This window comes from Callorhinus ursinus, unplaced genomic scaffold (assembly GCF_003265705.2).
Source record: "Callorhinus ursinus isolate GAN/ISIS: 27379988/994484 unplaced genomic scaffold, GSC_fseal_2.0 scaffold67, whole genome shotgun sequence".
Lineage (NCBI taxonomy): Eukaryota > Metazoa > Chordata > Mammalia > Carnivora > Otariidae > Callorhinus > Callorhinus ursinus.
Window position 1 is genome coordinate 2182655 of NW_027397129.1, and position 26902 is coordinate 2209556.

The 26902-nt window shown below is 35.3% G+C and overlaps 1 protein-coding gene across 6 annotated transcripts in view; it reads left to right on the plus strand.

Annotated features, from left to right (window-relative positions):
• The window catches only part of DIAPH2 (diaphanous related formin 2), a 949436-nt gene that overhangs the window by 96121 nt on the left and 826413 nt on the right, over window positions 1–26902 (plus strand). The window lies entirely within an intron of this gene.

Sequence of the window (26902 nt, forward strand, 5' to 3'; positions counted from 1 at the left end):
AAAAGGAATCTAAGCATAACAGTTAAGAAAGTAATCAAACCATAAGGGAAGAGAACCAGAAACAATGAACAAAACAGCAATAAGTACATACCTATCAATAATTACTTTAAATGTAAATGGTCTAAATTCTCCAGTCAAAAGACATAGAATAGCTGAATGGGATAAAAATGTAAGACCCATCTATATCTTGCCTACAAGAGACTCACTTCAGATATAAAGACTCACACAGATGAAAGTGAAGCGATGGAAAAAGATGTTCCATGCAAGTGGAAACTAAAAGAAAACTGGAGTAGTTATACTTTTTTTAGGCAAAATAAACTAAAAGAGAGTGTAATAAAATACAAAGAAGGGCACTATGTAATGATTAAGTGATCAATCCAACAACAGGATATGACATTTGTAATATTTATGTAAATATTTATGTACCCAACATAGGAGCACCTAAATATATAAAGGAGATATTAACTAAAGGGAGAAGTTGGCAGCAATAAAATAATAGTAAGGATATTAATACCCCATTTATGTGAATGGATACATCATCTAGACAGAAAATCAATAAGGAAATATTGGCCTTAATGGATACATTAGACAGATGAACTTAATAGTTATAAACAGAATGTTCCATCCAAAACCAGAATGTACATTTTTTTAAAAGATTTATTTATTTGAGAGAGCAAGAATGAGAGAGAGAGAGAGAGTACATGAGAGGGGGTAGGGTTAGAGGGAGAAGCAGGCTCCTCGCTGAGCAGGGAGCCCGATGTGGGACTCGATCCAGGGACTCCAGGATCATGACCTGAGCTGAAGGCAGTCGCTTAACCAACTGAGCCACCCAGGCGCCCTAGAGTGTACGTTTTTTTAAATGCTCATGGAAAATTCTCCAGGATAGATCATAAGTTAGGTCACAAAACAAGTCTCGATAAATTTAATAAGTTGAAATCATATCAACTGTCTTTTTTGACTACCACAGTGGTATGAAATTAGAGATCTATTACAAGTAGAAAACTGGAGAAATCACAAAAATGTGGGGATTAAGCAGCATACTACTGAACAACCAGTGGGTAAACAAAAGAAACCAAGGGAGAAAAAAAAATACCTCGGTGACAAATGAAAATAAAAACATAACATACTATGGGATGCAGCAAAAAGTGGTTCTAAGAGGGAAGTTCCTAGAGATACTGGCCTACCTTAAAAAGCAAAAAAACCTCAATCTAACTTTCCACCTAAAAGAACTAGAAAAAGAACAAATGACACCCAATATTAGTAGAGAGAAGGAAACAGCAAAAATCAGAGTGGAAGTAAATGAAATAATGACTAAAATGAAAAAAAGATCAATTAGATCAATGAAACTAACAGCTGGTTCTTTGGAAAGATAAAAAAATTGGCCAACATTTAGGTGACTCACCAGTCAGAAAAGAAAGAACTCCAATAAATAAAATCAGAAATGAAAGTTGTTACAGCTAATACTGCAGAAATACAAAGGATTGTAAGAGACTACCATGAACAATTATATGTCAACAAACTAGGTAACCTAGAAGAAATGGATAATTTTCTTGCAATGTACAGTCTTCTAAAAACTGACTTATAAAGAAATAGAAAATCTGAATAGATCAATTACTAGTAAGGAGATTGAATCAGTAATCAAAAACCTGCCAACAAAGAAAAGTCTTACGACCAAAGAAAAGTCTTAAGACCAGATGGCTTCATAGGTGAATTCTTCCAAACACTTAAAGAAGATTTAATACCTATCAAGAATTGAGGTGAAGGGAAAGCTTCCAAACTCATTTTAATGAGGTTAGCAATATCCAGGTACCAAAACCAGCCAAAAGGATACCACAAAGAAAGAAAATTACAGTTCCAATATCCCCAATGAGCATAGATGCAAAAATCCTCAACCAAATACTAGCAAACCAATACACCATGATCAAGTGGTATTTATTTCAGGAATGCAAGGATGATTCATCATCCTCAAATCAGTATGTGTGATATACCACATTAACAAATGAAGGATAAAAATCATATGATCATATCACTTAACATACGTTTATGATAAAAACTCTCACCAAAGTAGGTATATAGGGAATGTACCTTAACATAATAAAGACTATATGACAAGTCCACAGCTAATTTCACATTTAATTGTGAAAAAGGAAAACTTTTCCTCTAACATCTGGAATAAGACAAGGATGTCCCCTCTCTCCACTTTTATTCAGTACAACATTAGAAATCCTAACCAGAGCAATTTGGCAAGAAAAATAAAGAAAAAGCATCCAGATTGGAAAGGAAGAAATAAAAACTGTCACTATTTGCAGATGACATGATTTTATATATAGAAAAACCTAAAAAGACTCTACCAAAAAACTGTTAGAAGTAATAATTTGCTGGGTACAAAATCAATATACAAAAAATGTTGCTTTTCTATATATTAACAACTAACTGTCAAAAAGAATTGAGGATACAGTCCTATTTACAATTGCATCAAAAAGACTAAAATACCTAGGAATAAATTTAACCAGGAGGTGAAGGCCTGTTTACTGAATACTGTAAAACATTGATGAAATTGAAGACACAGATAAATGGAAATATATCCCATGCTCATGGATTGAAAGAATATTAAAATGTCCATTTTACCCAAAAGAATCTACAGATTCAGTGTAATCCCTATCAAAATCCCAATGGTATTTTTCCACAGAAATAGAACAAACAGTCCTTTAATTTGCATTGAACCACAAAAGAACCGAAGTAGCCAAAGCAATTTTGAGAAAGAACAAAGCTGGAAGTATCACACTACCTGACTTCAAACGTACTGCAAAGCTATAGTAATGAAAGCAGTATGGTGCTGGCATAAAAATAAGCACATAGATCAATGGAACAGAATAGAATTCTCAAATAAATTCATGCATCTGTGGTTAATTAATTTATGACAAAGGAGGCAAGAACATACAATGGGGAAAGGACAGTCTTTTCAATAAATGGTGTTGGGAAAACTGGACAGCCACATGCAAAGGAATCAGATTACTGTCTTACACCATACACAAAAATTAGTTCAAAATGGTTTAAAGACTAAAGACCTGAAGCCATGAAACTCCTAGAAGAAGGCAGACTTGGTAAGTTCCTTGACATTGGTCCTGGTGATGATTTTTTGGATCTGACTCTAAAAGCAAAGACAATAAAAGTGAAATAAACAAGTGGGACTACATCAAACAAAAAAACTTCTGCACAACCATCAACAAAATGGAAAGGCAACCTACAGAATAGGAGAAAATATTTGCAAATCATGTATCTGATAAGGGATTAATATCCAAAATTATAAAGAACTCATACAACTTAATAACAAAAACAGTCCTATTTAAAAAGTGGGCATATGGGACGACGCCTGGGTGGCTCAGTCGGTTAGGCATCTGCCTTCAGCTCAGGTCATGATCCCCGGGTCCTGGAATCGAGTCCCACAGTGGGCTCCTTGCTGAGTGGGGAGCCTGCTTCTCCCTCTGCCTGCTGCTCCCCTTGCTTGTGCTCTTCTCTCTCTCTGACAAATACATAAAATCTTAAAAAAAATAAAAATAAAAAATAAAAAGTGGGCATAGGATCTGAATAGAGATACAGATAGTGAATAAGCACGTAAAAAAGAGGCTCAACGGGCGCCTGGGTGGCTCAGTTGGTTAAGTGACTGCCTTCGGCTCGGGTCATGATCCTGGAGTCCTGGGATTGAGTCCCACATCGGGCTTCCTGCTCAGCAGGGAGTCTGCTTCTCCCTCTGACCCTCTTCCCTCTCGTGCTTTCTATCTCTCATTCTCTCTCTCTCTGAAATAAATAAAATCTTAAAAAAAAAAAGGCTCAATATCACTAATCATCAGGGAAATGCAGATCAAAAGTACGGTGAGATATCATCTTACACTTGTTAGAATGGCTATTATCAAAAACACAAGAAATAACAAATGTTGGCCAAGATGTGGAGAAAGGGGAACTGTTGTGCATTGGTGGGTACTTAAATTGGTGTATCCACTATGGAAAACATTATGGATGTTCCTAAGAAATTGAAAACAAAACCACTGTATGGTTTAGTAATTCCACTTCTGAGTATTTATCCGAAGAAAATAAAAACACTTATTTGAAAAGATATATGTACATCTATGTTATTTGCAGCACTATTTATAATAGCCAAGATATGGAAATAACCCAAGTGTCCACTGATGGAAGAATGGATAAAGAAGATGTGGTGGGTATATATATAAAATGGAAAATTATTCAGCCATAAAAAAAGATCTTGCCATTTGTGGCACCCTGGATGGACCTTGAGGGTGTTATGCTAAGTGAAATAAGTCAGAGAAAGAAAAATACTGTACAATCTTACTTACATATGGAATCAAAAAACAAAACAATTGAAAAACTCATAGAGAACAGAATGGTAGTTGCCAGTGGGAATAGGTTTAGGGGGTGGGCTAAATGGGTAAAGGGGCCAACAGGTATAAATTCCTAGTTATAAATCCGTGGGGACATCATATCCAATATGGTGACTGTAGTCAATAGTATTGTACATATTTGAATGTTGCTAGGAGAGTAAATATTAAAAATTCTTATTGCCAGAAAAAAGAATTGTAACTTTGTAGAGTGACAGATGGTAACTAGACTTACTGTGGTTATAATTTCCCAGCATATACAAATACCAAATTATTATGTTGTATACATGAAACTGATAAAATGTTATATGTCAATTTTATCTCAAAACAAAGAAAGCAGCCAGTATTTCATATTGCATTGATTTTTTTTTTTTTTTTTACTTTTTAACCATGGCAAAATTTTTGATAGGCCATATAGCATGAGATAATTATATAGTAAGTGTTCTTTTGTGTTTATTTTTGTTATTAAGCAATGTATTCTGTATATTATGTATTCTTTAAAAGGTGTGTATAAAATTTGCTGTTGCCGTTATAATATTTATAGTAGCGTGACATGGTGGTATTTTTTATGAGGCAATACTTTCTTAATCCAGGTAAACTTGTCAGGGGGAAATGTAGAAACAGTAAGATTATGATCAATATTAAAAACTTACTGTGTATCAGATTTTGGCCTTTTCTCATATATTTGGTTCCATTTCCCATTTTCGTTAATCAAGTTTCTTTTATCTGCTTATCTGTTAGGAAAGACTGGTTGAACCAAAATTAGCTCTTTTGAATGGGATGAGGATAGAATAGGATCATCTTAAAAAATGTCACCTTGGGAATAAAGTACTTTAGAGTTTTTAAGCCCTTTCACACATATTCTTATTTGAGCTATGTATTATATATATTTTTGTAGGTTTTTGCATCAATTTTTTAGGAAGAAAATCCTCAAATTCTTGGGATCTGGCTTTGTCCCATGGAGTCTTTCAAGTACTATATAGTAGCTAATGTATTTCCTGTTAGTCATTAACAAATGTTCATAACTTGAATTCGCATCCAATTTATATGCTTGTATGAAATGCTTTGTGGGCCTGCATCTCTAAATAGTGGTCGTGTGACTAGTAATATGTAAGGTAATTTTTTTTTTTTACTGTGATCATTATAATTCAGATACCCAGATTAGTACATTAATTGCACATACTATTATATTTGTAACCACAATTACCTATCAAGACAATATAGAAAACTAAAATGAATTTTAAGACCATCAATCAAAGACACCAAAAGCTTTCTGTATTCAGTTATGCTGATGTATTTGTAAATTTTTACTAACCTATCATGGTTCCTTTCTGCAATGGACTTTTGATCTAAGAAAATAATTGCTTGTGCAGTGTAATTCTTGTGCATTGAATACAGTAACTTTTGTACACTTCAGGTATGATGATGATGCTTTTTTGGCAAAGTGGTTTTGCATTCAGAGAGCTATTTTATAAAGTGATTGGTAACTCCATACTAGAGACATTGTGTGTGTGCGCGCGTGCGTGCGCATGCTTGAGCATGCCTGGCTGTCTGTATCTGTTTATCCATCTCTCTGCCTCTTAATGTTAAATGAGCTCATATAGGTTCCCTCTGTGTTTGAAAGCTGAGATGTTATAAGAAAACTGAGACTTTTCTTCTGAATTATTTCAGGTTTTCTTATTATGTGGAATGTTTTTATTTTCCACCCATTAACAGAGAAGGTGTATATTATGGGCTGAATTGTGTCCCCCAAAATTTTTATGTTGAGGTTCTAACCTCTGGTACCTCAGAATGTGACTCTTTTTGGAGATAGGGCCTTTAAAATAGGGTATTATGTTAAAATGATGCCATTAAGGTATGCCTTAATGCAATGTAACTGGTGTCCTTATAAGAGGAAATGGGGACAAAGAAACACCAGGCCCTTTTTTACAGAGGAAAGACCATGTATTGTAATGAGCATTGGTTATTATATAAGACTGATGAATCACAGACCTGTACCCCTGAAACAAATAATACATTATATGTTAATTAATTGAATTTAAAATAAAAAAAGATTAAAAAAAAGCAAGACCATGTAAAGGTACCGAGAGAAGGTGGCCATTTGTAAGCCAAGGAGAAAGGTCTCAGAAGAAACCAACTCTGTTGATACCTTGATCTTGGACTTCTAGCCTCCAAAACTGTTGGGAAATTAATTTTGGTTGTTGAAACCACCTACTCTGTGGTGTTTTGTTTTGATTTGTTTGGCAGCCCTAACCAACAAATGCAATATATAATATTCATTCTGTTCTATTTAACACTTAATAATAGCTAACCTTTAGAGATACCAAATGCCCGGAACTGTGCTAAGCAAGTTCTAAGTAAAAACTAATTCTCATAATAACTATCACCTCTGTTTTATAGATGAGGAAAGTGAGGCTTAGAAAAGCAAGTACATTGGGGTTACACAATAAGTAAGTGGGAGAATCAGGACTTGAACCCAGTCAGACTGACTTCAGAGCTTGGTTACTTAACCAAACCTAAATAAGAATTTGGTGAATTCCAGGTAGTTGTGGTTAATGAGCATCAGCATAGGTGCTTACCTACTCTAACATTGTTATTATTTAGTTCTTCACCTATTGCTAATAGATGATTATTTTCCCACCAGCTGGAGAATGCTTATAGACAAACCACAAACGTACTGAGAGCCCTGCCTATAGGAAAGCTACTCTATCATAATTAAATACCTCTATCCAAATGTTGCTCTGTGGGCCAAAAATGACTGGGCAGACACATTCTTTGTGCTTTTGCAAGCAGGTAACATCAACTCAGATAGAGAGAACATATTGAGCAACGTAAATGTGAGGAATGATATACAGCTCATTTATGAACCAACATAAATATTAGAAATAATCCCATTTTTTAGGGCACCTGGGTGGCTCAGTCGGTTAAGCGACTGCCTTCAGCTCAGGTCATGATCCTGGAGTCCCGGGATCGAGTCCCACATCGGGCTCCCTGCTCAGCGGGGAGTCTGCTTCTCCCTCTGACCCTCTTCCCCCTCGTGCTCTCTATCCCTCATTCTCTCTCTCTCAAATAAATAAATAAAATCTTAAAAAAAAAAAAAAAGAAATAATCCCATTTTTAGCAACGGCCTTTGATTTTTTTAAGCCATTTTCACTGTGTCTAAAATTCCATTAAGCATTGTGATTCTTCAAGTTTTATGTCATCAGTGTTCACCTTTCATATGCACTCTTGCCTTTTATAATTAATTTCAATTAAATGGTAGTTTTGTTTAATTAATATTGTGTAATTAAAATGCTTATAAGCTCTCATAGGGCAAGGACTATCTTAGTATACCTTAGACATTTTGAAATACATTAGTCTATACCAGCAATAAAATAATTAAACATTCTTTTGTCCAAACTCTACATATTCACAACTCTGCTGACATTGAACTACTGAAATTAGAGAACTGCTTTGATAATGCTTTCAAGAACAAAGGTCCTTTTCCACTGGAAATGCAGTCCAGCATCCTAAAATCCTGTTTTTTCAAGAATAAACTAAATTTCTCCTACTGCAGTTTAGGTCCCTTTCCTTTTAATGTGTTTCCTATTTCCACAAAGGACAATTGTTTATCATCACCCATGCAGCCTCTCTTAAGTACCTGTAGATTTAAGTGGCCCTTCAGCTTTCTCTTCTCCCATGTGCTTTAACTTTTGCATGTAGTGCTGCCTTCTTTTTAATTCCTTTTAGACTATACAGTTTGGGGCTTCAGAACTATAAGTGCTACTTGATAACATACCTGATCTAAATTTTACTATTTTCATTTTACTCAGTGTGTGTGTATATGTGCGCGCGTGTGTGCACACGCACGCAGTTCCTTTTAGTGGTGACACTGCTATTGATAGTGATTGTGATTTTTCTATACAGATGTGAGTAAAAAATACTGAGGCCCCTCCATCTTTTCCTATTATCTAGGAAACTCCCAAAATAGTACTTCATCACACCAACTAGAAACATTCTGGATGTCTCACCTGGGGTTTTTCTCCAATTGCTTTTGCTCATATCGTGCTGTACAAAGTGAATCATACATACAACAAAGCTACCACACCAAAATGGATGCATATAGTATAAATTGTAATGTAGTGAAAATTACAGTGTTTAGAAGTAGAAGACCCGGAGTTTGGTTCATGGTTCTATCTCGTAATGGCTGAGTGATTTGAGGGGGAAACACCCATCCTTTTTTGAGCCCAAGGCTCTTTATATGTACCTATCCTGCCATCCTAATAGAACTACAAAGCACTTTGTAAACTGTAAAACACAATGTGTTTTACAGTATTACATTGTTATGGTAATAAAGAAATGAGTCTCATGGTAGTTCTTAATATACATTTTTGCAAGAAGGTATTGAACCACAGCTACTGCCAGCTGATAGTGACGCATGCATGCATTCATTACTTCATTCCACAGTGTCAGTGTAAAAGCCAGTTATACTTATAAATGTTTTTATGAATCTTCTATGAAATCCCCTAAACCAAAGACTACAGTTAAAGTCACCTTTTTTATGAAAAGGCACAAGCAACCATGAGGATTATCCCTCATTCTCCCATCTAAATATTAAAATTCCTGCATTTTACTGCATACCCATGGCATCCTTCTCATTTTGTTTGAACTATTTTCTTTAGCTGAATATTGTATATACTCTACAAATTAGGGATTAAATGACTACTTCCAAACTAAGGTCACATGAATTCAGAAGTGCGAAAGTTTCTGGAGTAGTATTTTGAGGTATGTGGTAGTAGTTAAGAATCTGCCTTTTTTCTTTTTAAGATTTATTTATTTGAGAGAGAGCGTGCATGGGGGGAGATGTTCAGAGAGAGAAGAAGAGGGAGAGGGAGAGAGAATCTAAGTATACTGTGTGTGGAGTTCAGAGCCCAATGCTGGGCTTGATCCCACGACCCTGAGATCACTACCTGAGCTGAAACCATGAGTAGGGCCCTTAACTAACTGTGCCACCCAGGTGCCCAAGGAGAAAGAGAATCTTAAGCAGGCTCCACGCCCAGTATGGAGCTGTGAGATCATGATCTGAGCCAAAATCAAGTCCATGCTTAACTGAGACACCCAGGCGCCCCACCCCCCTTTTTTAGTTGTGCTGAACGTTCAAATACAAAAGACCAGGTTTCCTTTAAACATGTTTTAAACCAAATAATGGTTTAAAGCAAATGCTTTTCAAATTCGTTATTCTTATTCTAAGAGCAATACAGTATGTTTCAGAAAATTGGATAATGGAGTTAAGGAGAGAGAAAAAACCACACCCCCATAACCCTAACATAAACCACTGTTAGTAATTTGGTAACGATATCCAATCATTTTCTGCTGTGCAGATATACTTTTTTTTTTTTAAAAGATTTTATTTATTTAATTGACAGAGAGAGACAGAGAGAGAGGGAACACAAGCGGGGGGAGTGGGAGAGGGAGAAGCAGGCTTCCCGCCGAGCAGGGAGCCCGATGCGGGGCTCGATCCCATGACCCTGGGACCGTGACCGGAGCCGAAGGCAGTTGCTTAACCAACTGAGCCACCCAGGCACCCCAGATATACTTTTTTTTTTAACTTAAAGATTTATAGAGAGAGCATGAATGGGAGGGGGAGAGGGATAGGGAGAGAGAATTGCAGACTCCGCATTGAGCACAGAGCCCAACGCGGGGCTTGATCCCAGGACCCTGAGATCGGGTTGGCTTGACCTGAAACCAAGAGTCCGTCATTTAACCAATTGTGCCACTCAGGCACCTCTGTATAGATATACTTTTAACATGGTTTCTACTACTCTTTGTAGCTATATTTTTCTTTTAGAAATGCATCCCTGTTTTATGATGAGGTAAACTGATACAGGTGGTTTTTGATAGATTATAGCTTCTGATAGCAAAGTAGTATTTTAATCATTCTTGGCACCCTAACTTCATTTAATTACAGTCTGATTACTGTAAACTCAGTATCTAGAGGCATTTGATGCCTTAAATAGTTCTGGCTTGATTTTGTCTTTAGTAATGTTTGAGTATATGAGCAGCTATAGGCTATTTTTATGTGTTTTCCTGGATAGCTTAAAAAATCTAATGAAAAATGTCCATGATCTGTTCCATTATTGGACGAGCATAGTACACAAATTGCTATCAAGATATGGAACAACAGTGAATCTCAGTTGTCTCTGATGGGTAACTCTTCACAATGATACATTTTTGTTATTTATGAAATATGAATAATTTGGAAAAAATCTATGCATTTCTGAATAAATACAATGTAGCAGAAAAATGTATTAATAAGTATCATGAAATTTTGTAAACCTCTACCTCTATTTTCATTACTTTTGGGGCTGCTCTTGATTACTGTTGCAAATGAAGCAAGATCCTCTTTTGGAAAAATTACTTGTATTAAACAGATGATTAGGCTGCTTAAATAATTTCATGCTTTTGTGTTTGATGTAGTCCAATTATAAATGTCAAATCAGATTGTGTGAGTATACAAGTATATAATTTAAATTGTATTTCTGAGTGATCACATTTTAAGAAGTTGATTAAACTCACCCCAAATATTTTATAAGTTTTTTGTATGTAATAAATTAACCATTTGAACTGAGTTAAAACAAGATTGGAATTTTGGCAGTTAATACCTTTATTAAAAGAATTGATCAGTTATTTTTTAGTTACCCATTTTGTCCTTTTTTAAAAGATTTATTCTAGAGAGAGAGAGCAAGAGCATGAGTGGGGGTGGAGGGGTTAGAGGGAGAGGGAGAGGGAGAGAGAATCTCCATCAGACTCCCCCCTGAGCATGGAGTCCAATGAGGGGCTCCATCTCATGACCATGAGATCATGATCTGGGTGGAAATCAAGAGTCAGATGCTTAACCAACTGAACCACCCAGGCATCCCCATTTTGTCCTTTTTATTATTGAATGTGTAAGGAAATCACTACCACATTTTATTATTTACTGTATTTTTTTATTTTGAGATTTTAAATCTATAAAGCAAACAAGCAAAGGAAAAAAAAAAGATACAAACCAAGAAACAGATTCTTAACTATAGGAAACAAACTGATAGTTAGCAGAGGGCAGGCAGGTGGGTATATGGATGGGTTAAATAGGTGATGGGGGGAGTAAGGAGTGCACTTGTAATGAGCACTGGGTGATGTATGGAAGTGTTGAATCACTATATTGTACACCTGAAACTAATATTACACTGTATGTTAACGATACTGGAATTAAAATAAAAAGGAAAATGTTATAAGAATATTACAGTGAATACCACATTTCTCATTCAGATTCTCTCACTGTTAACATTGTCATATTTGCTATTTTCTTTTAATTTCTCCTTTTTTCTCTTAGTCCTAGTTGCTGATTAGTATTCATTCCTAAATACTTTGTCATGTAGCTCTTAAGAACACAGTCTTGTCCTGTATAAGCATAGTATAATTTTTAAAGTCTGAGAATTTGTCATTGATATAATACTGTTATCTTAATATACAGCCCATATTCAAATTTCCCCAACTCTCCTAATAATGTCCTTTATAACTTTTTTTCTCTAGGATCCAATCAAGGGTCATGTGTTAGGTTTATTTGTTAGATCTTCCTAGTCTTTAATCTAGAACCATCCCTAGATTTACAAAAAAATTCACTTCATTCACATTTTGATGAGACCAAACCAGTTATTTTAAAGAATTTTTCTCAGTTTACATTTCTCTGATGTTTCCCCATAATTAGATTTAGGGTAAACATTTTTTGTCATGGACGCTTATGTAGGTGATGTTTGTCCTCAGTGTGTCACATCATGAGGCATGTGGATATCAATTTACCCCATTGTTGGTGCTGTTAAGTGCGATCACTTCTTTGAGAAAGTATCTTCCATATTTGTCTTTGTAATTAACAAGTCATATGTGGTATTATACTTTGAGATCATGTAAATAACCTGTTCCTCCACAACATTTCATAGGGTTTTAACATCAGTTGATGATTCTTGCCTGAATCAAATTATAACTGGGGTTTTACAAAATGATGATTTCTCATTTCATCATTCCTTCTACATTTATCATCTGACATTTTTTTTCTTCTTTAAACCTTTTTAATTTTTTTTTAATACTAGTATGGACTGATGGATTCTTTAAATTCAGTTCACTGCCATAACTTATTGATAAAAACTCTATTAAAGCCTTTCAATTACTTTTTTTTTAAAATTTCATTTTATTATGTTAGTCACCATACAATATATCATTAGTTTTTGATGTGGTGATGTACAATTCATTGTTTTCGTATAACACCCAGTGCTCCATGCAGTACATGCCCTCCTTAATACCCATCACCGGGCTAACCCATCCCCCCACCCCCCTCCCCTCTAAAACCCTCAGTTTGTTTCTCAGAATCCATAGTCTCTCATGGTTCATCTCTCCCTCTGATTTCCTCCCTTCATATTTCCCTTCCTTCTCCTAATGTCCTCCATGCTATTCCTTATGTTCCACAAATAAGTGAAACCATATGATAATTGACTTTCTCTGCTTGACTTATTTCACTTAGCATAATCTCCTCCAGTCCCATCCATGTGGATGTAAAAGTTGGGTATTCATCCTTTCTGATGGCTGAGTCATATTCCATTGTATATATGGACCATATCTTCTTTATCCATTCATCTGTTGAAGGGCATCTCAGCTCTTTCCACAGTTTAAGCCTTTCAATTACTTACTGAAAATAACAAAATAAAGAAATTAAACAATTAACATTTTTTTGGTTTGAACTTCATGAGGCAGTTATACCCATACTAATTTATTAACTCTCATCTGGGAGCAGTTCTGTCCTCCTCCCATCCCAAAGAAAACATTAGATAGGTATAGTGGAATTTGAAGTAATGAAATGTCTGACATGATACATTTATTCACTGCAGTTGTTATTTTTGGGCCTTAGATTCACTGCTGAATAATCCTTCTGAATTTTCTAAACATTAAAATCTACTTTTGTAGCTTATCAGACATAGAAATCTTATATGAGATTGCTATTTGAATCAGAATGCCTTTAGACATCTTTATTTTCAGAATTCCACTATTCTTTACAAAGTCATGACTATTTTTACCTGTTATCAAGCATGAATCTGTAAATACCCACAGATTTGTTTTCTGAAAAAGAAATGGCATTTACATATAGGAATGTCATAGTGTTTGATCAGCTAGAGCAATGCTTTTCAAATGGTTTTCCTTGCATGTTCTTCACCCAAGGCTTTGGTAGAGGTGCTTCGTGAGTTCTGCAAAATTTTTCCCCACTTATGTTTAAAAAGAGAGCTTTAATCGGGGCGCCTGGGTGGCTCAATCGTTAGGCGTCTGCCTTGGGCTCAGGTCATGATCCTGGGGTCCTTGGGCCCCCTGCTCGGCAGGAGGCCTGCTTCTCCCTCTCCCACTCCCCCTGCTTGTGTTCCCTCTCTAGCTGTGTCTCTCTCTGTCAAATAAATAAATGAAAATCTTAAAAAAAAAGAGAGCTTTAATCATTTTAATTGGTTATAAAAATAACACCCATGTTCAAAGACATTCAGATTAGTAATTTATAAGACCAGATAAATTCACTTTAGTGAACCCCTCAGAATGTAATTTCTCTTGGTATCTTTAATGGTACAGTATCCTAAGATTGTAAGAGATGCTTTTTTAAATCTCTTAATATTTATATTTACTTATTTGTGAAAATCTGGGTGTTCTTTGTATAATATAACTGAAACAACATGTGTAAATCATCTGTATACTTTGTTTAATAGGACTGTGCAGCTGTTCTATAAAATGCCTGATGTTGGATATTTCCGCTTATCCTATAATATAGTCTCATTGTTATTCTTGATTGACTTATAAAATCAATTTTCACTAATGGAATACTACTTTAATATACTTGAGAAAATATGTTTAATCTTTAAGAAAAGTTTTTAAACCACCAATCTTAGAGAAAATAGCCATTTCAATATGCAAATTTAGTATGTCCATTATTTAAAGTGTGTGTGTGTGTGTGTGTGTGTGTGTGTGACTTTTATGTTTATTTCCTTTCATGGGACATTGAATCAGGACTTGAAAATTAGCTTTCTTTGATCTTAATAAAATATGATAAGGGTGGAAATTAGGAATTCTTACTGCTTTTAAGTATAAAGAATAATTTTAATGGTCTGGATTGAGGGGTCATGAAAAGCAGCAGTTATATTTAGCTATAAATCTGTGTGGCTGAAATAGAGTGGCAAAATGGTCAAGGAGCTATGAGGAGGGCAGTGATATAATGGCATTACTGTATTTCAGAGCTGACACTGGAGTTTGTATTGTTTATTAGATCAAGGTAAAGTTTAGCCAAAAGTTTTGTGGCCCTTTATAATCGATTTCCTTCATTCTGATACAGCATTAGCTTTCCAACATAAAAGATTTCCCTTCTGATAAAAGGTTCTCCTTATTACCTCTGCCATATTCTACTGTCCATTTTGTATCTGTATCTTGATTTCTCCTCTTCTAATTGGTGTACTTTGAATCATTAGGATAAAACATTTCTGAAGTTTCATTATGTAAGCATCATTTGCTGCCTCTTAGGGAAAAAAATAATTTTCTAGTCACATTTTCCTAATTGCCAAAATTATTCTTTTGTTCTACGCTCAAACTGTTTTCCTACAAATATATAAATACAAGGACTACATAAATATAGATAAGCATTTTATGGATTAAGGTAGAACCTGAGATAATTTCCTTATGTAAGGAACAACTATTAAGTTCTTTAAGATCCTGTTTATATAGCTCTCTTGTGCAAGGAAAATGGCTTAGGTAAAACAGTATATGCAGATAAATGTTATGTGGAAATAGAGACTGAATTAACAATAAAATGTGTTAAAACACATATTTATAAAGTTAAACATCTTCACTTACAGACTTCAATTTTAAGAAATAAAATTAATACTATTGAAGATAGAGGTATAAAAATGATCCTATAGTGCTTTTAAATGTACAGAACTTTACAATAGTGTAAATATAAGCATCCATTATTAAATGAGTGAAATCAAACTCATCTGATGGACTATCAGGGTTTAAAAAAAAGTGTGCAGTTGGAAAAAAATTAATGTGGCAATGGTCACAGCCAAACAATTTAAACGTATCTCTCCTTACTAATATCCTTGTGCTATGTATAGGATTTGCTTAATTAGAGAGAAGAAGATGTGATGGTATGTGGTTCGTGAGTTTAGAGAGCAGTGAGTGGCTTCAGGACCTAGATGGTAAAACTGGACTTCAGTGAGTCTGTTTGAACTGTGTAGATACTGGATTATTGTGGAGGAAATCAATGCAGAATGGACACCTTGGAAATGTTGGCTGGACCTTGACTGTAGTTTGGAGAATAGCCATTTCTGTAAGGTTGCCTAATCATAGTCAAATAATCTCTAATAGGTGAACAGCAGTGGTTAAGGAGAAAAAAAAAAAGAAGACAGTCTCTAGAGTCAGTCTGGCTGGGTTTGAATCCTGGCAGGTTGTATAATCTTCATTTTCTCATCTGTAAAATGGTGATGACAGAAAATAGCATCTACTTCCAAGGTTTGTTGTGAGGATTAAATGTTAACCATGGTGATTGTTGTCATTACTAGGGGAATGAAACGGGTTTGGTTTTAGACACACAAAAAACTGAATTTGGTGTGTAGAAGTAGTAAAATCTAAGTGGAAATATCTGATAAACTCTTTGAGAAGCTGAATCAAAATTAGGTAAAAGGTGAGAGCAAGAGTTGTTTTGTGAGTCCTTATAGAGGAGCCATAGTCCAAATCTTAGAAAATTGGGGGCTCCCTGCGAGGGAGAGTAGATAGAAAAGAGTAGAGGGACAAAGACTGTATCCAGGGGAATGCTTATGTTTTGAGAACAGAAGGATGAACTGGAGCTAATGGCCCAAACAGAAGAGCAGAGGAGAATGTCCTTGAGGAATAGAGGGATCAGGGAGGTGTGCAATCTCAAGTGACACTTTCACAAAGTTGAGGAAACCTGTTTATGTTTGAAGAAACCAAGGGAGTTAATACAAAATATGATTGCACCCACAGGCCCTTTTCCACAGAAAGATACTGAAAATCTTTTCATCAGTGAAACTTTACACGATTGCATAGTATAAAAGTTATTTAGTGCAGTAGTAATCAAGAATTTGGCAGCTGAAATGAACTAAATGGCCCCTTGATAACCTCTGAAGAAGTTAGTATCCTGTAAGTGCTCACCTGATTACCAGGGAGTAATTAAGGTACTGTGGTGAATGGGGCTTCAGGTAATTAGAACTTGGAATTAGTCCGGTCTGTTTTGAATAGCTGTGATTGTAAGCAGATTTTGTGAGAGTATCAAGAGTGGTAACAAACATAATTTATTACTCTAAATGTCATTCCTACTACAGAAAAGATAACAGATGTATTTAGATCAGTTTCTGCTTGTGTTTAAAAAAAATACACAAAGTATTGGTTCCAATTTGATGAGCACTGACAGTGTTCCTTCCATAGCTATTTAACAGAGGAAAGAAATAGTTACAGAAATAAGTGAGAGAGTCCAAACTGAAGCACCTCATTGTGCTTTACTTCCAGTGATGATGACACTAATCCTTTTACTTTACTCCAGTAATTAATGTCTTGTTTTACGGATTCTTTACAGTATTAGGAAGATTTCAAAAGCTTAAGGATAACCCTGGTCAGTATTGTATATGTTATTGCTAGTAAATTTTCTTTTAATATAGCCTGTGCCAAATTTTAGAAAATGTAATAATTGAAGCTAGTATGCAAACAGTGGCTTCTGTAATAAAATAATTTTATATTATGTACCATGATGTAAACCTTATTGCTTGCTCTGATTTATATGCAAGTATGTCTTTTTCTTATAGTTTACACTGATTTCAGCTGTTATCTTAGTTTTTGTGTTCTAGGCTACCTCCATTTTTTCTATGATTATCTTAATAAAATAGGCAAGCAGGAAAAATTATGACTACTTCCTGTCTCATTTTGTGTATTTGTTTCAGTAGCAGTACCAATCCTTTAGACAACCAGTGTTGTTGATGTCATGAATTTACAGTAAACCTGTGTAATTTACATATATAAAACATAGATGTCATGCTGGTGAATTCAACTTACACGCCATGGAATAGAACTCTTGCAGTGAGGCTATTAGTTTCAGGTAATTTAAATCTCAGTGGGAACCAAGAAATGGATTTTGAACTAATACATTTTTGAAGTCTTCGAAGATAGGAGATTGTAATATTATGTGTAAAGAAAAAAAGGTTGGTGATTTAAGTTAAAGAGGTTTAAATTTAACGAAGTGATTAAAAGTAATTTCAAGATTTATTTCCCCTTTATAAAAATTGTTTTTCATTGGCTTAAAGGAAATTGGTTAAAAAATTAAGTTCCTTTTCAACCTAATGCCAAATAGAACTAAACATACCTTTTGACATTGGGAACTTTTTCTAATGAGAAGAATGCAAAATTGTGTTTGTGGGGGCCTATTGTAATTTATTCACCAATACTGTGTGGTTCATTAGGATGGTAGACATCACTTTTAAGGGATATTTTATGCTAGCTTTTTTTTAAAGATTTTTTTATTTTAGAGAGAGAGTGAGAGCGAGAGAGCATGAGTGGGAAGGGCAGAGGGAGAGGGAGAGAGAATCTCAAGCTGACTCTGCGCTGAGCACAGAGCCTAATGTGGGGCTTGATCTCACAACCCTGAGATCATGACCTGAGCCAAAACCAAGAGACAGGGGCTTAACTGCACCACCCAAGTGCCCCTATAGCAGCTTTTGTATCAGGTAAAATTATATCTTGATAAAATATTCTTCTAATTTTGGAACTTGAAGGAAAACATATAACTACCTTAAAATTAGGTAGTAGTAATAATCTTACAGCTAATTAAGACTCTGCCACTCAGGTGTTATAATTGTTAGCTCCTTTTCACACATTTGTTTTCTACCAATGATGATGTCTAATAGTACAGATCAACAGTTACGGGCTTCTCATTTGCATTGTCATATTACTTCGTGCAAATTTCTCACACATCTAACCTGAAATTCTAATGATTTGTGTACTGTTCCCTCTCTTTCAGGAGACTTGTGGGATCCTTGAAGGTTGGGACTGTGTTTATATTTCTATTCCAAGCAAATCTTGCATAATGCTTGATATTTAGTTGATAGCTGATAAATTCTATGAAGGCTGCTGTAACAAATGTTTAAAGGGTTTGGCAAGACTTAGGGCCCATCATCCTGCCCTTTTGACATATTTTGAGGAAAATGAATTAATACTCTTAGTATTACCCAAGGAAGCATGCAAATTGCACAAATCAAATTGTACAAATCAAATTGTAGGTCAGAGAAAATTGTGATGTCCGTAATGGAATAGTTAACATGTTTATGTTTCGAATATTTCAGTCAATGTCAATTCTAAGAGGAACTTTTTTTACTGTGTACTAGTTCTATTAGTACCATAAGCCCCTTATACGAAGGCTGTGTTTAATTTTTGTTTCTGTTATGCCTGTTACCTAACATTGCCAGGAATACAACAGATGCTCATTGAAATTTTGAATGATCAGTGTTTACTGGTTTATTGTCAGTATAACCTTCCAGCTCTCCCACTAGATAACAAGCAATTTGAGAGCAGGACTAAAGTAGCATTCATTTTTTAATTCTTCTCTCTCCGACATTCAAAACAGTTCTATGTGTATATTAGGGATTCCTAAGACTACTTCCACATTTGAAGGTTATTAGAAGGACCCACAGGACTCAAAATATAGTTCTACTAATAGCTAAGATTTATTATACTGACATAGTAGGATACACAGTCAGATCATATGGGGGAAAGTACAGGTGGATTCTGGAGGAATCATGGGGGCAGGCTTCTTTATGCTCTGTCTCTCCCATGAGGGGTCACATACAGTGCTCTCTCCCCACAGTGGTGAAAATGAACCAGTATATCTGTAATTTCTTGCCCAGGAAAGCCCATTAAGGAGTCAGTTCCCAAGGGTTTTATTGGGGGTTGGTCATATAGGCATTTTGTTTAGCATGTAGCAAAATTCCAGATGCCCAGAAGTAAAGCAAGTATTCAGTATAATCCACACTATTTGTATAAGCAGGCACAGGAAACCATCCTTGTAAGTTAGGGAGTGGTGGGAATGCTCCCAAACCAAGTTTCCAGACACCAGCCAAATGTCAATCTTGCTAGCAAGCCTTAGTCTTAGACCTGTTATGTTAATGCTTTTCTGCACAGCATGGTTTGTATGAATGCCACTTTTGGTAGGAAAAGGAATCTGGATGGTATTTCTTTTAGTCCTTCAAACTCATCTGATGGTTAATATGTTGGATAGGGAGATTAAGGTTGTCTTTATTAGGGGTGCTTCCAGTGCCTTGATTTAAATGCATGTCCATCAACTTGCACTGTTGCTAAATTCCCATCTTGAGCTTTACTTATTTAAGTTTTAAATTCCAGTTAACATACAGTGTAATATTAGTTTCAGGCATACAATTTAGTGGTGTAACACCTGGTACTCATCACAACAAGTGAACTCCTTAATCCCCATCAGCTATTTGACCCATCCTCCCCCCCCCCCCCCCCCCCGGTAACCATCAGTTCGTTCTCTAAAGTTAAGAGTCTGTTTCTTGGTTTGCCTCTGTCTCTCTTTTTTTTTCCCTTTGCTCATTTGTTTTGTTTCTTAAATTCCACATATGAGTGAAATCATATGGTACTTGTCTTTCTCTAACCTATTTCACTTAGCATAATACTCTCTAGCTCCATTCATGTTGTATAAATGGCAAGATTCCATTCTTTTTAATGGCTGAGTAATATTCCATTATGTATCACATCTTTTTATTTTAGAGTTAAATACTTTAATTCTACAAGGATTATAACAAAAGATAGCAATCCCCTACCTAATGTTCCTATTCCCAAAACCCTACCCCAGATTTTGAACTCTTATATCTGTTTCTGCTAATATAAATTTTCATATTTATTTCAATGCCCTTGTCAGTTATTCTACTTGATTTCTTCATTTTTAGATATACTTTATTGACTTCCTAATATAGAAAAAGAAAATTTAGCTCTCTTATACTAACCGCACATATACTTTTCTTACTCTCAGTTTTACTGAATAAACATTTAATGTTTATTGTGTTATGACTTTGCAAATATTGTTCACAGTTGAGCCATGCAGTGTACTATGATTGCATTTTTACACCTTTTTTCTTTTTTTTTTTAAAGATTTTATTTATTTATTTGAGAGAGAGAGAGAATGAGAGATAGAAAGCACGAGAGGGAAGAGGGTCAGAGGGAGAAGCAGACTCCCTGCTGAGCAGGAAGGCCGATGTGGGACTCGATCCCGGGACTCCAGGATCATGACCTGAGCCGAAGGCAGTCGCTTAACCAACTGAGCCACCCAGGCACCCTACACCTTTTTTCTTGTTACAAAATTATTTCTTTTTCCTCTGCAGCTAAAACTTGCCATTTAAAAAATCATTTTATCATATTCTATATACCAATCACAAATTGAAACCCAAACTTTCCTCCCCAGTGCAATTAATCACATCAGGTAATCTATCAGTTCTGGTTCTCTTTTTCTTGGAGATATTTCTCTTGGAGCCCTCCATCCCCTGCTGTGATCTGGATTGATTTTAAGGTTCATGGCCCAAACATACCTGTCTTTACTCCCTCCCCCAGCTGAGCTTGAAAGCTTGCTACGAGTACAAGCTTATGCTCCATGTCCTCTTGGAAATACAGTCAACTAGGTTGTAGTTTGTTGATTTCCGGTTACAGATAGTTGTTATAGACCCACATAATATTATATCAGCTTTTATTTATAGTGTTTAATTTTCTTTATTTTGGTTGGTCGGTTGGGGTATTGATAGGACAGGAGCCAAGAAAGCGATAAAACAAAGAAAAGTGAGAATTTCAGAAAATCTGGGCATATTGTTACAGTATCACGTGTCCTAAAATGTTCATAACTTAATTTCTGAGCTATTTAGATGAATGTCTGATAAATGGCATCTGATCACCTTTGATTACTATTTTATATAGTTGTGATAACATGTTTTCTGATTTTAAAAGTTTCTATCAATTGGGCTTTATCATCCTGCTTTTTGGAATACAGTTATGGCAGTTTTATATTCAGTAGAATCCCCCTTATTAGGAACTCAGTATTCTGACTGATCTCAAGTATTTGTGGTATTGTCTACATTTCTGCAAATTAAGGGGAAAAAAGACTCTTTAAAAAATATTTTATTTATTTATTTGAGAGAGAGAGATGGCAGCAGAGATAGCAAGAGAGAGCAGGAGGAGGGAGAAGAGGGAGAAGCAGGCTCCCCATTGAGGCAGGAACCCCACCCCCCGACGATGTGGGATTCCATCCCAGGACCCTGTGATCATCACCTGAGTCAAAGGCAGATGCTTAACTGACGGAGCCATCCAGGCACCCCGGAAAAAAGACTCTTGTGTGTCTCAGAGAATCATGGGTATCAACTCAGGCTCTCACCCAGTTATTCTTGTGTTTTGAAAAGAAAAAAATTAAAGGTGCTACTGACAGTAAGATGTGACAGCTAACAGTGGAAGGAAGCAATATAAAAATATAGTAGTCTTCGGTTATTTCATAGAGAGAGAAACAGCCCAATGCTCTTCAGTGGTTTTGGGGGGCATTACTGTATTATTACACAGAATAGAAATTGATCTTGATGAGGAGTCATCAAAGGGGGATTCAGTGTATTCTTCAGGGCAGCCTAGGTATAATGTATTTTCAAATAGTTTCCATTAAGAATGATTAGCCTTTTTTTTTTTTTCCTTTTTGCTGTTTATGCATAAAGAAAGATTTATCCTTCAGGTACATAGCCCACATTCATAGATCACTGATTATACTGGATGAAGGATTTTTGTTTAGCTTTTAAGAAAAGCTCATGGGAAAAATATATATCTGTGATTTACTGGACACTTAATATAATTGAAAATGTCATGGATGTAACTACAGAAGAACTGCCCCAAGTGTAAGAGGGAAGTTTCCAGAAATATTTGGTAAAATTTGGGATGCATTTTGCATGTTTCCCCTATTGCCTCATATGGATATTTCTGAGTTTTACTTAAAAAAATAATTGGTCACAAATAAAATATGTTGTTTTTCAAAGATGTTTCCTGTTCTTGTTGAGGCAAAGAAGTCAGTGCTTTGGAGAGGGGAGGCAATTAAGCATAGAAATAGCATAAAAGATACTTGAATTCTGGTGCTATTTCATGGGGTGGAAAACAACTATTATTAGACTTCAGGAATACAGTTCTTAGCAAGCTGGCAGTTTACTTATCAACTGGGAGAGTGATTAGGCCAGTTTTGTTATATAAGGATCCACCCCTGTCCCAGCACCTCTGCTGGGTAACTATCCAATAACATTTACTGACCATTTTCAATGTGTGCCAGGAACTCTTGAGAAATGTTTTTCATGGATGACCTCATTTAATCTGCACTATACTCCTATGGGGTAGTCATTATTTTTATCTTCATTTTAGGAGAAAGCTGAAATTCAGAGAAGTTAGCTAACTTGTCCAAGTTTGGTTGTGTCTGATCTCTTAACTACTATGCTGTGTTGCTTCCTACCCAAATGTACTTCCTAAGTGACATGATGCAATATCCAGTAGGTTTTCCCCAGTTGCTATTGGGCAACAGGGATAATTATAGATGTAACAATATACAACAAATAGAAAATGGCTCCTTATTAGTCTAGGAATTTCTAGTAGGGGAATCTACTTTTAAATGTAATTCAGACCTATCATCCTTTTTTTTTTAAGATTTTAATTATTTGAGAGAGAGTGACAGAGAGCACAGGTGGGGAGGAGAGAGAGAAGCAGACTCCCAACTGAGCAGGGAGCCCAATGTGGGACTCGATCCCAGGACCCTGAGATCATGACCTGAGCTGAAGGCAGAGACTTAACCGACTGAGCCACCCAAGCTCCCCTATCATCCATTATTTTTAAGTTCATTACTATGAAGGAATGCTTTGGTTCATTTTATTTCTTAGTCCCCATGTACTTTTGGCAATTACTCTTCTGTATTGTTTTGATACTTTCTTACAAGTAGTCCTTGACTGCTCAATTACAGATAATACTTTTATCCTCCTGAACATGGATACTTGGACCCCATAATGCCAGAACTCTCTTCTTGCTTTTGGGCTTCTATTGCTATGAAAAATGGGGCAGTGCTCCTTTCTTCCTCAATGAGCAACTCAGTTTTCAGAGCTTCCTCTTAAGTCTTCTCTTCCTGCCACTCATTGTAGGTGAGTTCAGGGCTTAGAACTTGTATTATTACAATAGTACATTATTTTATGGATTAACTGCATTTTTCAGGATAGCATTGGTACTTAAGCATTTTATTTAAAACTTTTTCTTATTAAATATGTCCCAGCATTTTTTGCCAACTGATTTACAAACAGTCTTTAGAATACAGCCCACTTATAAATTGAGACTGCTTGTATAACACATATAGGGTTAGGGATAGCTTTTCTATCAGATTAGATTGAATATTGTAGTTAATTTGGATTCTGTGATATATATGAAATTGTGTATGCTGCAGTTAGTTTAACACTTAAGTTGCTATAAATTTCAATAGTATGTAAATTTAATGTAACTTTGGAGACTTAGAGTTGCTTTGTTCATTTCAATGTTAATTTATTTAAATTTTAGATATTTTAAAATAAGTTTGTGTAGGCCTGGTAATGTTTTTATTTCAATATCATTAAATTTTGAAATGAAAGTTACTTTAAAATAGGCTGCAAGGAGGTGTTAAATTATTAGCAATGAGTTTGGATGTTTTGAAGAAAGTATACTTGTCAATGAATAAACAATGAAACTGCTGTAGAATCTTTTTATAATGCTGTTATTACAAGGGCACACTACCTGTTATGAGGACTTATTTTGCTATATCATGATTTTACCAAAGAATGATAGTTTCAGGATCAATAGGATTTTGGGATATTAAAATCTGTTATTTTGGGTTTTTGGAGTTTAAGTTTTATTATGTTAGATCTTCTGTTTGAGGAAAGCATATTTGGAAACCTAGTTCTAACATGTTGTATAACTATTGGAGAGTGTTTAAAGAGGTCAGCTTATCTTATTATCTATTTTGATTTTGGTCCCTATTCACTTAATACTGATCTTTCTTATGTTACTCTTTTTTCTTTCTTTTTTTTTAGTGCAAAAAGGTGGTTTTATTAAAGTACGGGCACAGGACCCATGGGCAGAAAGGGCTGCCTGTTATTCTTTTCTTTGTATTTTATTTCCACACTCAAAAAGTAATAACTTTATGCAAATAGTACAACTATCTTGTGGAAAAGTCAAAGAAAACATATTCCTCTCCCCCTGAAAAGCAGTGTATCTTAATCTCACTATCCAAAGAAAAGCAGTGTTAGTGTTTGACACTATTTTTCATTTTTACTCAACATGATAGTATGATTGTCTTTCCATGTCAAAATATATAAAGCTGCATGATTTTTAATGGCTCCATAGAATTCCTTTATGTTGGAGATGCGGTGGATACCCCATCCTCCAAAAAACTGTAGACTATTTGAAATGGAGGGAAATAGGTTTATCTGGGGGAAATAAAGTAGAGGTGGAGAGCATGGAGTTACAGGGGGCATTCAGTCCAAGAGAAGAGGAGAAAGAAATAAGGTATGAGTCAGTTCATGAGCAGTGACGTTTAACAATAATAACCTTGCCCCATGGAGAATGGAGGCTTAATGAGTGACAGAGTCCCAGGAATTGCATTAACTAGATAAATCTGTTTTTCCAGGGGAAGGAAAATGTGAGGGCTTGGAGAGGAGGATTAAAAGTCTCACCAATACTGTTCCCTTCCAGAGAGCAGAGTGAAAGTCCCTTCTCCTTCTCCTCTTTGAAAACATGTCATGCATTATGTGGATATATAATAATATATTTAACCATTTCACTATTGAAAACATTTAGATTGTTTTCAATTTTTAACCATTGTAATTCTAAAATAAACATCCTTATTTATGCAGTCTTGGGAACTTGTTTAATTTTTTCCCTTTTAGAAGAAGCAAAATTTCTGGGTCAGAAAGTATACCTATTTGAACATTTTTGATAATTACTACTAAATTGCCAACTCTCATTCATATCTTTTATGTTCCATTTTTATTAGGGAAGTTAGAAAATAACTTGAATATTTGAGTACTTATTTATCAGACATTTATCTTTACCTCATTTAATCCTCACAACTCTATAAGGTAGATCGAATTCTTGCCCCCTTAGAGATGAAGAAACTGAAGCTTAAAGTGACAAAGTAACTTGCCTGAAGTCTCAGAATTTGTGGAATGGAATCAGGAGTCAGAGCTAGGTGTGATACCAAAATCCCTGGTCTTTATGCTGTGTCAAGATGCATCTTTTTTATTTTTCTGTTACATTCCTCTACTTATCAAGCTGTGCTTTGCTTAAGGATGGGTTATTGGGACTGAGAACATTATAATAATTGAAATTAATATCTCAGGATTTTATTTTTCTCTACCTCCAACCTATCCCTGACATAAGGCATTTAATACCTTACTGAAATCATCTTTGTTCTTTGACTAGAAACCTTAGTCTTTACCAGCTATACCATAAATTACCTTCTTTGTCAGAAAAGTAAATATATAAGAAAGTAGATAATTCAGAGCAAAAATTATCCCATCCCCCATTGGGGGAGTATGGCTTGAGGTATATTTTGTGCATGGATCATTTTGTGCATTTGACTAATTTTAGAAAAGATTTACTGAACTTTCATATGAAAAACACTGAATTCGCCACTATAAAAGTAGTATGATAGAAATGGAATCTCATGCACACCAAATTTACAGTGTAGTTCAGAGAAATATTATACATGTGTAGGTATATATGTGTGTGCATCTCTGTATATGGTGTTTTCTAAGAACTTAAATAACATAACACAATGTATCAAAAGATAGTATAGTTCACAGTAAATATTTAAGTATTGTGGGGATATAGGGGAAAGCTGGTGATGTAAGACAGTTGTGTTGGTGTAGAAACACAGAAACAGTAAGTTTTTCATATGTGTGTCCTTAGTGCTATTCACATTGCCTGGCTGACACAGAGTAGGCACTCAATAAAGGTGTATTGAAAGGATAAGTGAAAAATCATGGAAATATAGACATTTTGAGTTGGCAGGGATGTTAGAAGTCCAGTAGTTTAGATGCCCAGACCAGTTCAACTCCATTTGGAACATTGAAATAATGAAATGCCATTTTACACTAACTAAATTGCCTACCCCCCTCAGAAATAGTCTGATAGTACCAGGTACCTGAAACTCATTTTCTGCCCTGAGGAGTATAAATGGGTCCAATCATATGATATAACAGATTTTCTTTAATATATAGACTTCAGAGAAACTCTCACCTATGTGACTGTATTAGTTTCCTAGGGCTGCCATAATAAATTATCACAACCTTGGTGGCTTAAAACAACAGAAACTTACTGTCTCACAGTTCTAGAGGTTAAAAAAAAATCTGAAATCAAGGTACTTGTAAGGTTAT